The sequence below is a fragment of the Arabidopsis lyrata genome (assembly GCF_000004255.2).
Source record: "Arabidopsis lyrata subsp. lyrata unplaced genomic scaffold ARALYscaffold_3, whole genome shotgun sequence".
NCBI classification, from domain to species: Eukaryota; Viridiplantae; Streptophyta; class Magnoliopsida; order Brassicales; family Brassicaceae; genus Arabidopsis; species Arabidopsis lyrata.
The window spans coordinates 14668015-14679357 of record NW_003302553.1 but is presented as its reverse complement, the minus strand read 5'-3'; the positions used below and the strand labels follow the sequence as shown (position 1 = coordinate 14679357).

At 36.6% G+C, this 11343-nt stretch overlaps 1 long non-coding RNA gene across 5 annotated transcripts; it reads left to right on the top strand.

The window, feature by feature from the left end:
• The first annotated feature begins 4879 nt into the window (after positions 1 to 4879).
• On the top strand, positions 4880 to 6841 carry LOC110229735. 5 transcript variants are annotated; one of them, XR_002333126.1, is made up of 5 exons: positions 4880 to 5247; positions 5675 to 5755; positions 5831 to 6030; positions 6589 to 6642; positions 6740 to 6841. It is a non-coding gene; the product is annotated as an uncharacterized LOC110229735 (long non-coding RNA). The 5 variants fall into 5 exon arrangements; XR_002333125.1 differs by having other exon boundaries at positions 4880 to 5462; XR_002333124.1 differs by having other exon boundaries at positions 4880 to 5477.
• Positions 6842 to 11343: the final 4502 nt, after the last annotated feature.

Below are 11343 nucleotides of genomic sequence, written 5' to 3'. Positions count from 1 at the left end.
TAATATTGAGTACTGTTTGAGGAATGCAGCTGCAATTTGATCAAAATTGTCGATCGAATTACCTTCGAGACTCGTGAACCATTCTAAGGCGTGGCCTACAAGGTTTTCTGCGAAGAAACGACAGTGTCCTGCTTCGCTTTCCTCATCAGTCAGATATGCTCTCGTTATGGCTAAGCGGAAAGCTCTCAGGTTAGCTTTAGGGTCGGTCGTACCATCATATTCTGGGAAGCGGAGCTTCCCGGCGTAGCGTATACGGAAGTGAGCGATTCTATCCGTGAACGGAGTTCGTCTCGTCTCTTCTATCACGCGATCTATGTCGGGAGCGTAGCTCACCGCCATGTGCACCTTAGAGTGCATTTGGGCGGGCATTTGGTTTCGTATCCACATGTATCTGGGTGGCGAGTAGCCTCGTGGTAACAGTGGTGGACATGGTTCCTAGGAAAGGCAGTTGTGATTCGCGCCTCTGCTCCCGCGGATGCGTTTCCTAGAGAGGAGGGTACTGGAGCAGATGAGTGCGAATGCGACCTGTCGGTTTATGCGAGGAGTTACCTCTATTCCTGTGAAGTCGAGATGAGTTCGGGGAGTTGACTCCGAGAGAGTAGCGCCACTAGGGCGAACGGAGGTCGATACGGGATCGGGGGTTATCTGGGGGGTTGCTCCACTTCGGATAATGCGTTGGTGAGCCCGTGCTCCTGTTGTTCCATTCGCGCGACTGAGATTCGGTTTAGGATCTCTTGTGTTTGGCTTCTTTCAACCAACATTAAGATCATTTTGCGGAGCTCAGCTAGCTCGTGAGCGGATCGCCTGGCGATCTGCTCAGTGAGGCTGATTTGATTGTGCGGTGGTCGTTCGATCTGATTGGGAGATCGCAACGCGTTGCGATTCTCTCTTCCCTCGACCTGAGAGGGTGAAGGAGGTTGCTCTCGACTGGATGAGGCCGATTGTTGAGGTAGATTTTCCGTGTTATTTTCATGGAAGTTTGCGATTTGGATTTCTGAGGGGAGATCCGTAGGGGGACGTTACTCCTGGTTGACGATGTTTGAGGTCTGAGCCAAGGAGTCAGATCTCATGGAATCGGTGGATTTGGGATCCATTTTCGTTGTTTCGAAACGGAGGTGTTAGCTTCGGAGTAAGAAAAATCTATTTCTTCCCCACAGACGGCGCCAAAATGTGGGTGATAAAATCCACACTAGAAATTTGTTCTTAGATTTATGGGTAAAGAGGGCTAGATTTTCAATGATGGTTTGAGAGGTGAATTGCCAAAAGAACGAATGGATTTATTGATGTGAATCAACAGTTTACAAGTGAGAAGTATGAAAATACAAATGCTTGTAAGTATTAGGTCAAATAGTATGTAGGCGATCCCCTTTCCAAGTCGTCCTTCTTCTCTTTATATAGGTCTTCAAGCTAGGTCAGCTACCTCTGAAATCCACGTCGCCGTTCCTAGGAATCAGGTATGTTCCGAAAATATAGTTGACCTAATCAATCATTCTTATCAGGTCGCATCGCTCCTCTTCTCTCATACTAGGCTAGGCTTGTTGTGATGAAGGCCCATTAATATTTTGCTGATGGATTTGCAGGTGCGAAATCCAGGTCCAACACCAGTCACCACTTTTTCTCAAACTAGTTGCCGTTTTTTGTTTTCCAATTAAAACTTGGTCGCTTGATTGTGTTGCTAACGACGACACAGTAACGAACACATTTGGGGTTCTTCCTCTATTTAACTTTAGAGGTTCACCCATTCTTCTTTATCTCTTTGTTCTCTTTAATGCTTTGTATCCCTCACTCACTTTAACATAAGCACAAAGAGAACCTTGTTCTCTCATTCTCTCAAGTCTTTGGTTAGTTTCTTGTTTTAACACAAAGACATAAGCGTTTAGTAAGAAAGAAGAGAGAAAACATTAATTGTCTACATTTTGTTTATTGGATCAAAGGATAGTTTTCTTACAAGACACACACATAGATATAGTGGTTTTTCTACTTACCACACACACTTGCACCCATACTTCTACTTAGACCTAAACCTTACTTCTAGACATCATTACACTACGGTAAATCCAAGCTTACAAGCAAGGATTACCAACAACTCTTACACAACTACAACAACTATTATACTTAGTCCTTAGCTATGCTTTGTAGACTAACAACAACACTCTTTCTCTTTTGGGCCTAACTTAACTAATTGCCGAATACTAACATTATTACAAAACACACAAAGCCCAACTCTTTCTTCTTGTTGCAAAATATATCTACTTGTGTCTTTTTTCTTGTGTCGTTGACTTCTCTTCACGATATCTTCTTCTTCCTTCAATCACGAGCTTTTGCTTCTTTTTCTTGTTGTTCTCTTTGAAACTTTCTTTGTGCAGGTTCAAACAAGGAAGTCAACTTCAACACGAACAAGTAGATATATTTATGTCAAACACTCATACTATTTGTCTTAAAAATCCATCTGTATAAAAATGTTTAATAACACTAAATTTCGTTGCTCTTGAAAGATTAGTTATGTGATTTTGTTTGCGACCATGCATTATTTGTTATATACTTATATGTCCGGTAAAAATTTGTTAAGTTAGAGAAAATTGCAAAAATACTTGTTAACTTTCACTTTTATACATTTAATATACGAAAATACTATAGTATCATTCACCTCTTGAAAAACCCTCTAATATAATTTCTAACGTCAACAAACTGTATAACACAAAGTATAGATTACGAACAACATTGTTTTGAACAAAAAAAGAATTAAAACAACATATATAACAAAGAGAGAATCCACTCCTTAATTTTACTGATTTATACACATAAACATTACATATGTGTAAGGATTTTGGATGAAATTACAAACAAATATATCACACGAACATCACCTCTACTCTCACCACGACCGCTACTACAGCCTACAGTCGTCTTTCTCATTGCAGTGATAGTAACTATTGAAAGGTTTATATTCCACAAAGAGGACTCCGTCAAGAAGATTTACTATCTCCGTATTTTATGTATGGTGGCCCTTATTGTTTATATAAGCAAGGCATAGAGAGATAAGACGATGGCCGATTTCAAAAGGCTAGAGCTAATCTTCTATAACTCATTTCTTATTTGCATATGATAGTTTATTTTCGTACAAAACTTCAAATATCTAATGCACAATAATTATGGACTGTCTAAAACAATATATATGAGATATTTCTGGCTAACATATAAACTATTTTAAATCATTGATAACATTCTGGTAGGTAACAAAGAGGTATCGAAAGGGTCTCTAAACATAGTTCACGACAGAGAAAAATGGAAACCTACCTTAGAGATTACTTGTGAGTGATCGTATATCCGTCAGACATATTCGTTGGGGGTGTGCCAATTAACCCCACGTTTAGTTGTTTCCTGAGCACCGTATCGATCTGGTCAAACCAATCTTTCCCAGAAACATAACCTGGTGGAGAAAGACGAACAACTTTATTCTTCCTAAACTATTTTTTGTTCTTCCGATACGGATGATGCAGGGGAAGAAACCGACGATGACAATCAAACCAACATGGTTTTCTTCCATTCTTTAGCTGAAAAGTATCAGTTCGATCCATACAATATGGACACGATAATTTTCCGTGTATTGTCCACCTTGATAACATTCAATGTGCAGAGAAGTCACTAATCATCCACATTAGCACTACCCGCATATTGAAATTCTGTTTGCTCGAGTAATAAAACGTATGAACACCTTCATACCACAACTTCTCCAGCTCATGAATCAGCGGTTTCAAGAACACATCAAGCCCTCGCTTCAGATGCTTTGGCCCCGACACTAGAATACTTAAGAACATAAATTGGCTTTACATACACATATATGGAGGAAGATTGTATGGCGTCAAGATATCATGATATAGAGAATATTGTCTCCCAGACATACCGAATGGACTAAATCCATCTACACATATGCCCAGATACACATTCCTAATCTCGTTAGCAAAGTAGAATATACCGTTTGAAAGTGTTTCCACGCCTTTGCATCTGATGGGTGCATTATTTCTCCATCTATAGTTGTATGTTGTGCATGCCATCACATCTTCGCTGCAGTTCTTTCTGATTTGTATAAGCGTTTCAATCTATCTTTTATTGGCAAGTACCACATCTGCTTATATGGCACTCGCGTCCTTCCCCAGTACGCTAATATCTCGGCTTCAACAAAACTGACATTCATGCAGATTTTCACCATCTCCCCAGAAAATCATGCAATAGTCAACGCATACGCGTCAATCATTTCTAATGGTAACCCAAGACTCGAAACCAATTTATGTATTTCTTAGTAACTCTCAGCCGATATATTATTCGGTGGCAAATATTTCTTAAATAGTTCTGCCCATGAATCCATGTAATTTTCACTTAAGTTATTATTAGTTTTAATTGTCATCATCCTAGATGCCAAAGATAACTTAGATTACTCTTCTCTACATCCCTCGTAGAATGGTTGATTTGTAGCATCTTACATATCATAATAGTGTTGTGCATCTACGTTGGGTTCTTCATTAATATTTTCAGCAAATGCAGCAGTAGTTTCATGAAATGCTTTTGTAACCATATTGTGATATCTATTTTCCTAGTTATACTCATAACCAAATCACTACAAAAAAAGTGTGCATCGATAGCATATTAGGATAGCACGGATTTTGCAAATGCTATTAAAGATGATATCGAGAGATTTGTAACTATGTCATAGCATTTTTTAAATGCTAAGCCCTATAATAGCAAAGCGGAAACGTAGAATCACAGTTATAACTTATAACCGCCAAAACTTACCAAATATTTCACAAAAACCGCTCAACACTTAGAGAAAATTAAAAATAAAAGCTTTTATTAATAGACAACCCTAATTTCTATCTTCTTCTTCTTCTTCATCATCGGTCTCTCCTCCTATAACTCTCTATTCCTCGATTATTCTTTTCTCCTATCTCTTACTCTCTTCCTCTGATTATGATTTTATCAATTTCGCTTCAGATTCCAGATTTATTATCTCTTTATCACCCTCGCTTTCATCCCCAGATTTATCTTCTCCTTCTTCGATTTGATAAAATCTTCAGCCTCCATCTTCGTTGAGATAGCCCTAAACCATAGATTTGATTTTGGTGGCTGAAACGTAGGTGAAACCCAAACCATCTTCGTCGCTTGGTTCTTCGTAGCTGAAAGGTTTCTCGATTCAATTGCTTAATCCTCCTCCCTCCGACTCGCCTCTTTCTCTTTCTCTCGGCTCCACATGTATGATTTTGTTAGGATTCACTAGATTTATTAGCAACTGTAGATGGATGTGGGTTAGATTGATTTAGCCATCTCAATTGGTTACCTTAGGGTTTTTAGATTTCTTTAATTTGGAAATTGGAAGCTTGAAAATCAATAAGGTACTCTTAATTAGGAGAAATCTGTTAACTGTAAGCTTGAAATCCAACAAGAGATATCTGGAGATAGAGCTCGGGGTGAGAAACTCATCAGTAGGTGATGTTTACTTATGTTCTTTAATTTGGTTTGATTTGGTTTTATCTCTTAACTTCAGATGATCCATTGAACTGTATTCCTAAAACTTTGTTCAGGCCATCTCACTGGATTTGGTGTTAAAAGGCAGTCTTTTTTCCAATTATGAAAGTTTTTTCTATTAAATTATCATATTGATTGCTAATTGTTGCAACAGGAGTTTGTACAACGGGTTGAGAGAGACTTGTTGAATACCTTGAGTGGTGGACAGTAAAAAAATTGTAAGATTACTTCAAGTGTAAGTTCTAACGCATGATGTGTATATTTGCTCCTCTGATTTAGTAACTTCACTTATTTGAACTTTTTTGTGTAGGTAAATGAACAAGCTACGAACGAGAATGAATTATGGATACTTATGTCCCCATGATTTGATGATGTCTTCTTCGACCTTCAGATTTCAGGGGAGGATTTTGGAAGGTACTTTCTTGTTACTGCTAGCCTTTTGTGTTTGATTTCTTGTTTTTTGCAGCTTGTATAAGGGTATTGCTCCACTATGGGGACGCCAGATTCCTTGTAAGTTCTGGCCTTTATGTATAGATATATAATAAACACACATATATATACAGTGGAGAATGCAAGTTGTTGAAATGCATAAGATATTCATGATATATAATATTCTGATGTTTAGTTGGGTCTTGTTTCTGTGTGTGTGTGTCTGTTATAACTTATAGCACTATGGTTCTCGTTGTGATAATAACTGAATTTGGCATGATATTTGATTGTGTAGTTTAGCATTCATGGCCAAAAAAATTGGAAAATGAAAAAACTTAAGATTTGAGATATGGAATAAAAATGATTCAACGTATGAATTCAAGATGGTTTTTAAAGAATAGATTTATTAGTTGATTGATACGTGGAAAGAGAAATAATTGCTTTGTATAAATCTTATGAAATTATTAATCCTTAAACCATTAATATATAAGATCATGACAGCATACGTTTATAACACTTACTGAAATTTATCTAATCATCTGTTATTTTGCCTACGTTTTATTCTCCTCATGAGAAACTCACTCTACCTTGAGATTAATTTACTTAGCACTAATTTCTTTTTTTTTTTGGGTCATGAAGCATAAGTAATTCTTTAAAGGCAAAGTGGTGAATATGCTGAAGTTTCCCTAGCTGGTATATTAATCTGCCTAATGCTATTTACTTAAGTTTTATTAGCTGCTTGCCCTTTTATTGAAAAGTATATTCTTACATTGTTAACTTTGCTACCTAGGGTGGATAATGACCAAGCAATCTTCCTCTTCCAAGCTCTTCTTCTATGAACTACAATTAATTGATCAGATTCTTGATGACTATAATGCACATCCTTACTAGGTTGATTGACACCATAATTTATACTACTACTCCCTGCGCTATCTCTACAACCTATCCCATGACGTAACCATACATAATAATTTGGCATAAATTTTCTATTATATAAATGCTTCTTCACCAGATTAAACTCCAAATATTTATCATTGAGGCATTTACGACGTGGGCAGAAGATTGTACCATTCTCATGAGCAAATGATTAGTTTGTCGCTTGATACATGAAACCGCGCAATCTTTCATAAAACTCTCTCGTCACATCACTGGTCGTCGGATATCTATGATTGTACATCCATCTTCGCAATGTGTATATCTCATGCTCTCCACCCAAAGACATTTTCTAAACTATAAGTTTTTTTTTTGTGAAGTGTTTTTTTTGTAAGTATATTGTTTTGGTTTTGAGTTATGATTTATGCATCTCTTATGTTTGGTATTTATATGCATATAATTTTTTTAGCTAGGGAATTGCTAGCTATATTTGTAGGGGAATTGCTAGGAATCATAGATTTACTAGGATTTTGTTAGGGATTTTCACCTACCAACAAAGTAGTTATGTTCATTTAAAATGTACTCACCAAACTCAAGAGTTACTCGTAAATCCATCGCAAATATTACTACGGATTTGGGCGTCGCTAATCCCTCACAATTTGCGATGGTCTTGCGAGGGATATATCGGTCATAGCAGATTCTTCGCAAAGCACTCAAAAATTTGCGACGGAGAGTTCCCTCCCAAGATTGCGAGATATTAGCGACATGGAGGACACTCCTTGCAAATGCCTCGCAAATCCATTGTAATATTGCTAAGAATATTTTCTCTCGCAAAGTTTCCTTGCAATTCAACTGTTTTCTTGTAGTGAATTAACAAATGATTTAAATACCGGACCAGACAACGATTCAGTATCGCCACTGGGCGACGCTAACAAGGAGAAGGACCAAGAAGGCTTGAAGATCGGAAGAGAAGTCAACACTACTTCCCCTTAGTTTTTAGATGTTTAGTATTTTATTGTTCTTAACAAATGGTTTGAATACCGAACCAGTTAACTATTCTGTATCACCACTGGATTGACGCCAACAAGGAGAAGGAACATGAAGGCTTGAAGATCAGAAGAAAAGTCGAAAGAAACATTGTGAGAAAAATAAGTGGTTCGAGAATTATTAATCACATCACATCATCAATATTTAGCCAAAAATCTGAGTTTTCGAAGCATGTGAAGCAGTATATGATTTTTATTTTTGTTGTTTGTTTGCTTGTAAGTTCGTATATGTGTTAAACATGTCAATTTTGTAAAATTATTGTTTAGGTTTAAAGGAGATTTCTTGAATTTTAACTAATGGGTTAAATCATGAAATATTTTGTGGAGTTTTGGTTGAAGAGTTAAACACGTTTGGAGATTTATGTACTTGAAAAAGACATATTTCGAGTGTGAAACTATGAATTTGAGGTTTTGGAGTTGTGATCATGTTCTTGAGAGAGACATGTGTTGTTGAGATCTTCTTGTGAAACACATGTGTTATTGTTGTTGTTGTGTAGTTTGTTTGTTAGTTTCTGCATTGCATTGATAGTTAAATAGTCTTTGACTATATTCCTGAGCATATAGAGTTGCGGTGATTCGACTTCCCAAGACGGTGCGTAAGTAGACCTAATAATAATTTTTGAGGACAATCCATACGTACGAGGTCCCGATTGCTAGATGGTTAGCTACCATGTTTCGGGACTGCCGGCACGACGATAGTCACTATTTATTTGAGCTATATTCTGTTCTAGAATATATAGAATATGATTAATTCTATTTTTTCCATTCATTCCTTTCAGGATCAGTCGTGGTCTTACAAACTCTACCGCGGATCTGGACGAATCCTTTTCTTCATTTATAATAGTTAGTACTGGACTGGCTGAAAATCAAAGTTTATCAGAAGCTTGGGCTAAAATTCCTGAAAAATTAGCTTTTTATGATTATATTGGTAATAATCCAGCAAAAGGGGGGTTATTCCGAGCAGGTTCAATGGACAATGGGGATGGAATAGCTGTTGGATGGTTGGGCCACCCTGTCTTTAGGAATAAAGAAGGGCGTGAACTTTTTGTACGCCGTATGCCTACTTTTTTTGAAACTTTTCCGGTTGTTTTGGTAGACGGAGATGGAATTGTTAGAGCCGACGTCCCGTTTAGAAGGGCAGAATCAAAATATAGTGTCGAACAAGTAGGTGTAACTGTTGAGTTTTATGGTGGTGAACTCAATGGAGTGAGTTATAGTGATCCCGCAACTGTGAAAAAATATGCTAGACGGGCTCAATTGGGTGAGATTTTTGAATTAGATCGTGCGACTTTGAAATCCGATGGTGTTTTTCGTAGCAGCCCAAGAGGTTGGTTTACGTTTGGACATGCTTTGTTTGCTCTACTTTTCTTCTTTGGACACATTTGGCATGGTGCTAGAACCCTCTTCAGAGATGTTTTTGCTGGTATTGATCCAGATTTGGATGCTCAAGTGAAATTTGGGGCATTCCAAAAACTTGGAGATCCAACTACAAAACGACAAGCAGTCTGATGCAACCTTGCTTTTTTTCTTCTAGTTTCTGTTTATTATTTTATTTAATAGGTAGGGTACTGTAGGAATCTTGATTTAAATCGCTGCCGTTTCTTTGAAGGTTTAAAATCCATTTCAATTTGAAATTGAAATGCTTTTTCTATTTTTTTTCTAGAATGTCTAATATCTTTTTTACATCTTCTACGTGAAAATGTTCTATTTTGATAAGGTCTTCTTGACTGTTATTCAAAAGGTCCAATAATGTATGTATATTGGACTTTTTGAGACAATTGTAGATTCTGGGAGGCAATTCTAATTGGTCAATAAAAATATATTGAAAGGCTAGTTCTTTTGTTTTTTTTTCTTAGGTTAACTAATCTATTATGAAAAGGAAAAAAAGGTAAAGTAACTTGATGCTGATTGTTCTCTAAATAGAACGTTTCTTCTTCTACATGTAGAAAAGGAATAAATAAATTAATCAAATTCCGGGAGGCTTCATGAAGTGCTTCTTTAGGAGTTAAACTTCCATTTGTCCATATTTCTAGAAAAAGAATCTCTTGTTTTTCATTCCCATTCCCATAAGAATATAGTTACAAGAATGAAGAAAATGGTGAAGAGATCATTAAATAAATAAAAAGATATTAGACATTCGAAGTATATTGATTTTTCCAATAGCATTGATTACTCTAATCGATATGAATCGCTATTGGTTTAATAATACTAATGGAAATCATTTAAAAACGGAATATATATTTATCTTTCGAATTAATATATTGTAGGAAAACGTTGTTTAATTGCTAATTCGTGTAGCCGAAGTGGCTATGAATGTAGAATTACGTTGGGTGTGTTGTGGAAAATGTTCGAGATCACAGACCATTAGGATTGTTATTGCATGCATGTTAGTTTAGTGTTGTTATTGTTTCCGCTTGCGCATAATCATTGTATTCTCGAATTGTTTGTTTGATTGCTTATTGCATGTGTGTGTTTATTGTTTTGGGGGGGGGGGTAATTTTGGGGTTGTTCAATTTCCGAGTAGGGGAACCGGGCTAACTGAGTTACTAGCACTTATGAGTATGCTATTTTTTTTTGTTGCAGGTAACCATAGTTGTGGATGTCGGATTCACACACTCAAGTATTTATTTATTTGTGAGATAAAGCTCTCAAGATCAAAATACAAGACACACAATGTTTATCAAGTAGTATGAAAATGTATGCAAAATGTAGAGAGAAAATAGTATATTGACTTTGTATCAAGATTGTTGTGAAAAGTCCGAGCAAATTAAAGGGATCCAAGAGTATAATCTTGCAGAATACAATCACAAGGTTGTTAAGCCGCAATCTAGAGAGAACACCAAAGATGCTTCTTCTGAGCTTGAGCTCGAGGATTTGTCGTGAATGTTTGTTGCTGTAAGGTGGAATCTAATTTTATGAAGAACGAACTCAATACTTAGATTCCACCGAAGTAAACTAATTTTTTCCCGAAAGTTAGAACTCCGAAAAATCTCGGCTAGAATGAAATCTGTTTTAATTTGTTCCTTTCTTACAGCCGAAGAGATGCAAATACAAATGTAACAATTTAGAAACTAGTTACTAGAAAGCTTATTTTGTGTCCTATGCGATCAATCTGAAAATCAAAGATGGGAAATACTAAAAAATGAGATGGTCGACCAGAGCCGGCCCTTGGGCCAAGCTGGTCAAGCATTGGCTTGAGGCCGATAATAATAACATTAAATTTCGGCCACATTTAGTTAAAAGTTCCTTTAATCCAGTGGTTTGCATACACTTTAAATGATACACTTTAGTCCAGTGGTTTTCATTTTTTATTTTTTTTGTGATAACAGTTCAATAAGAAAAAATTATACGCAGCCCTTTTTTTTTTTTGGCTTATAGCCTTATAAAGGTTAGCGCCGGCTCTGTGGTCGACATCAAGATAATTGTGTTGTCGTTGATTTCTCGTCGTATATATATGTGAAATGGTCATCATTTA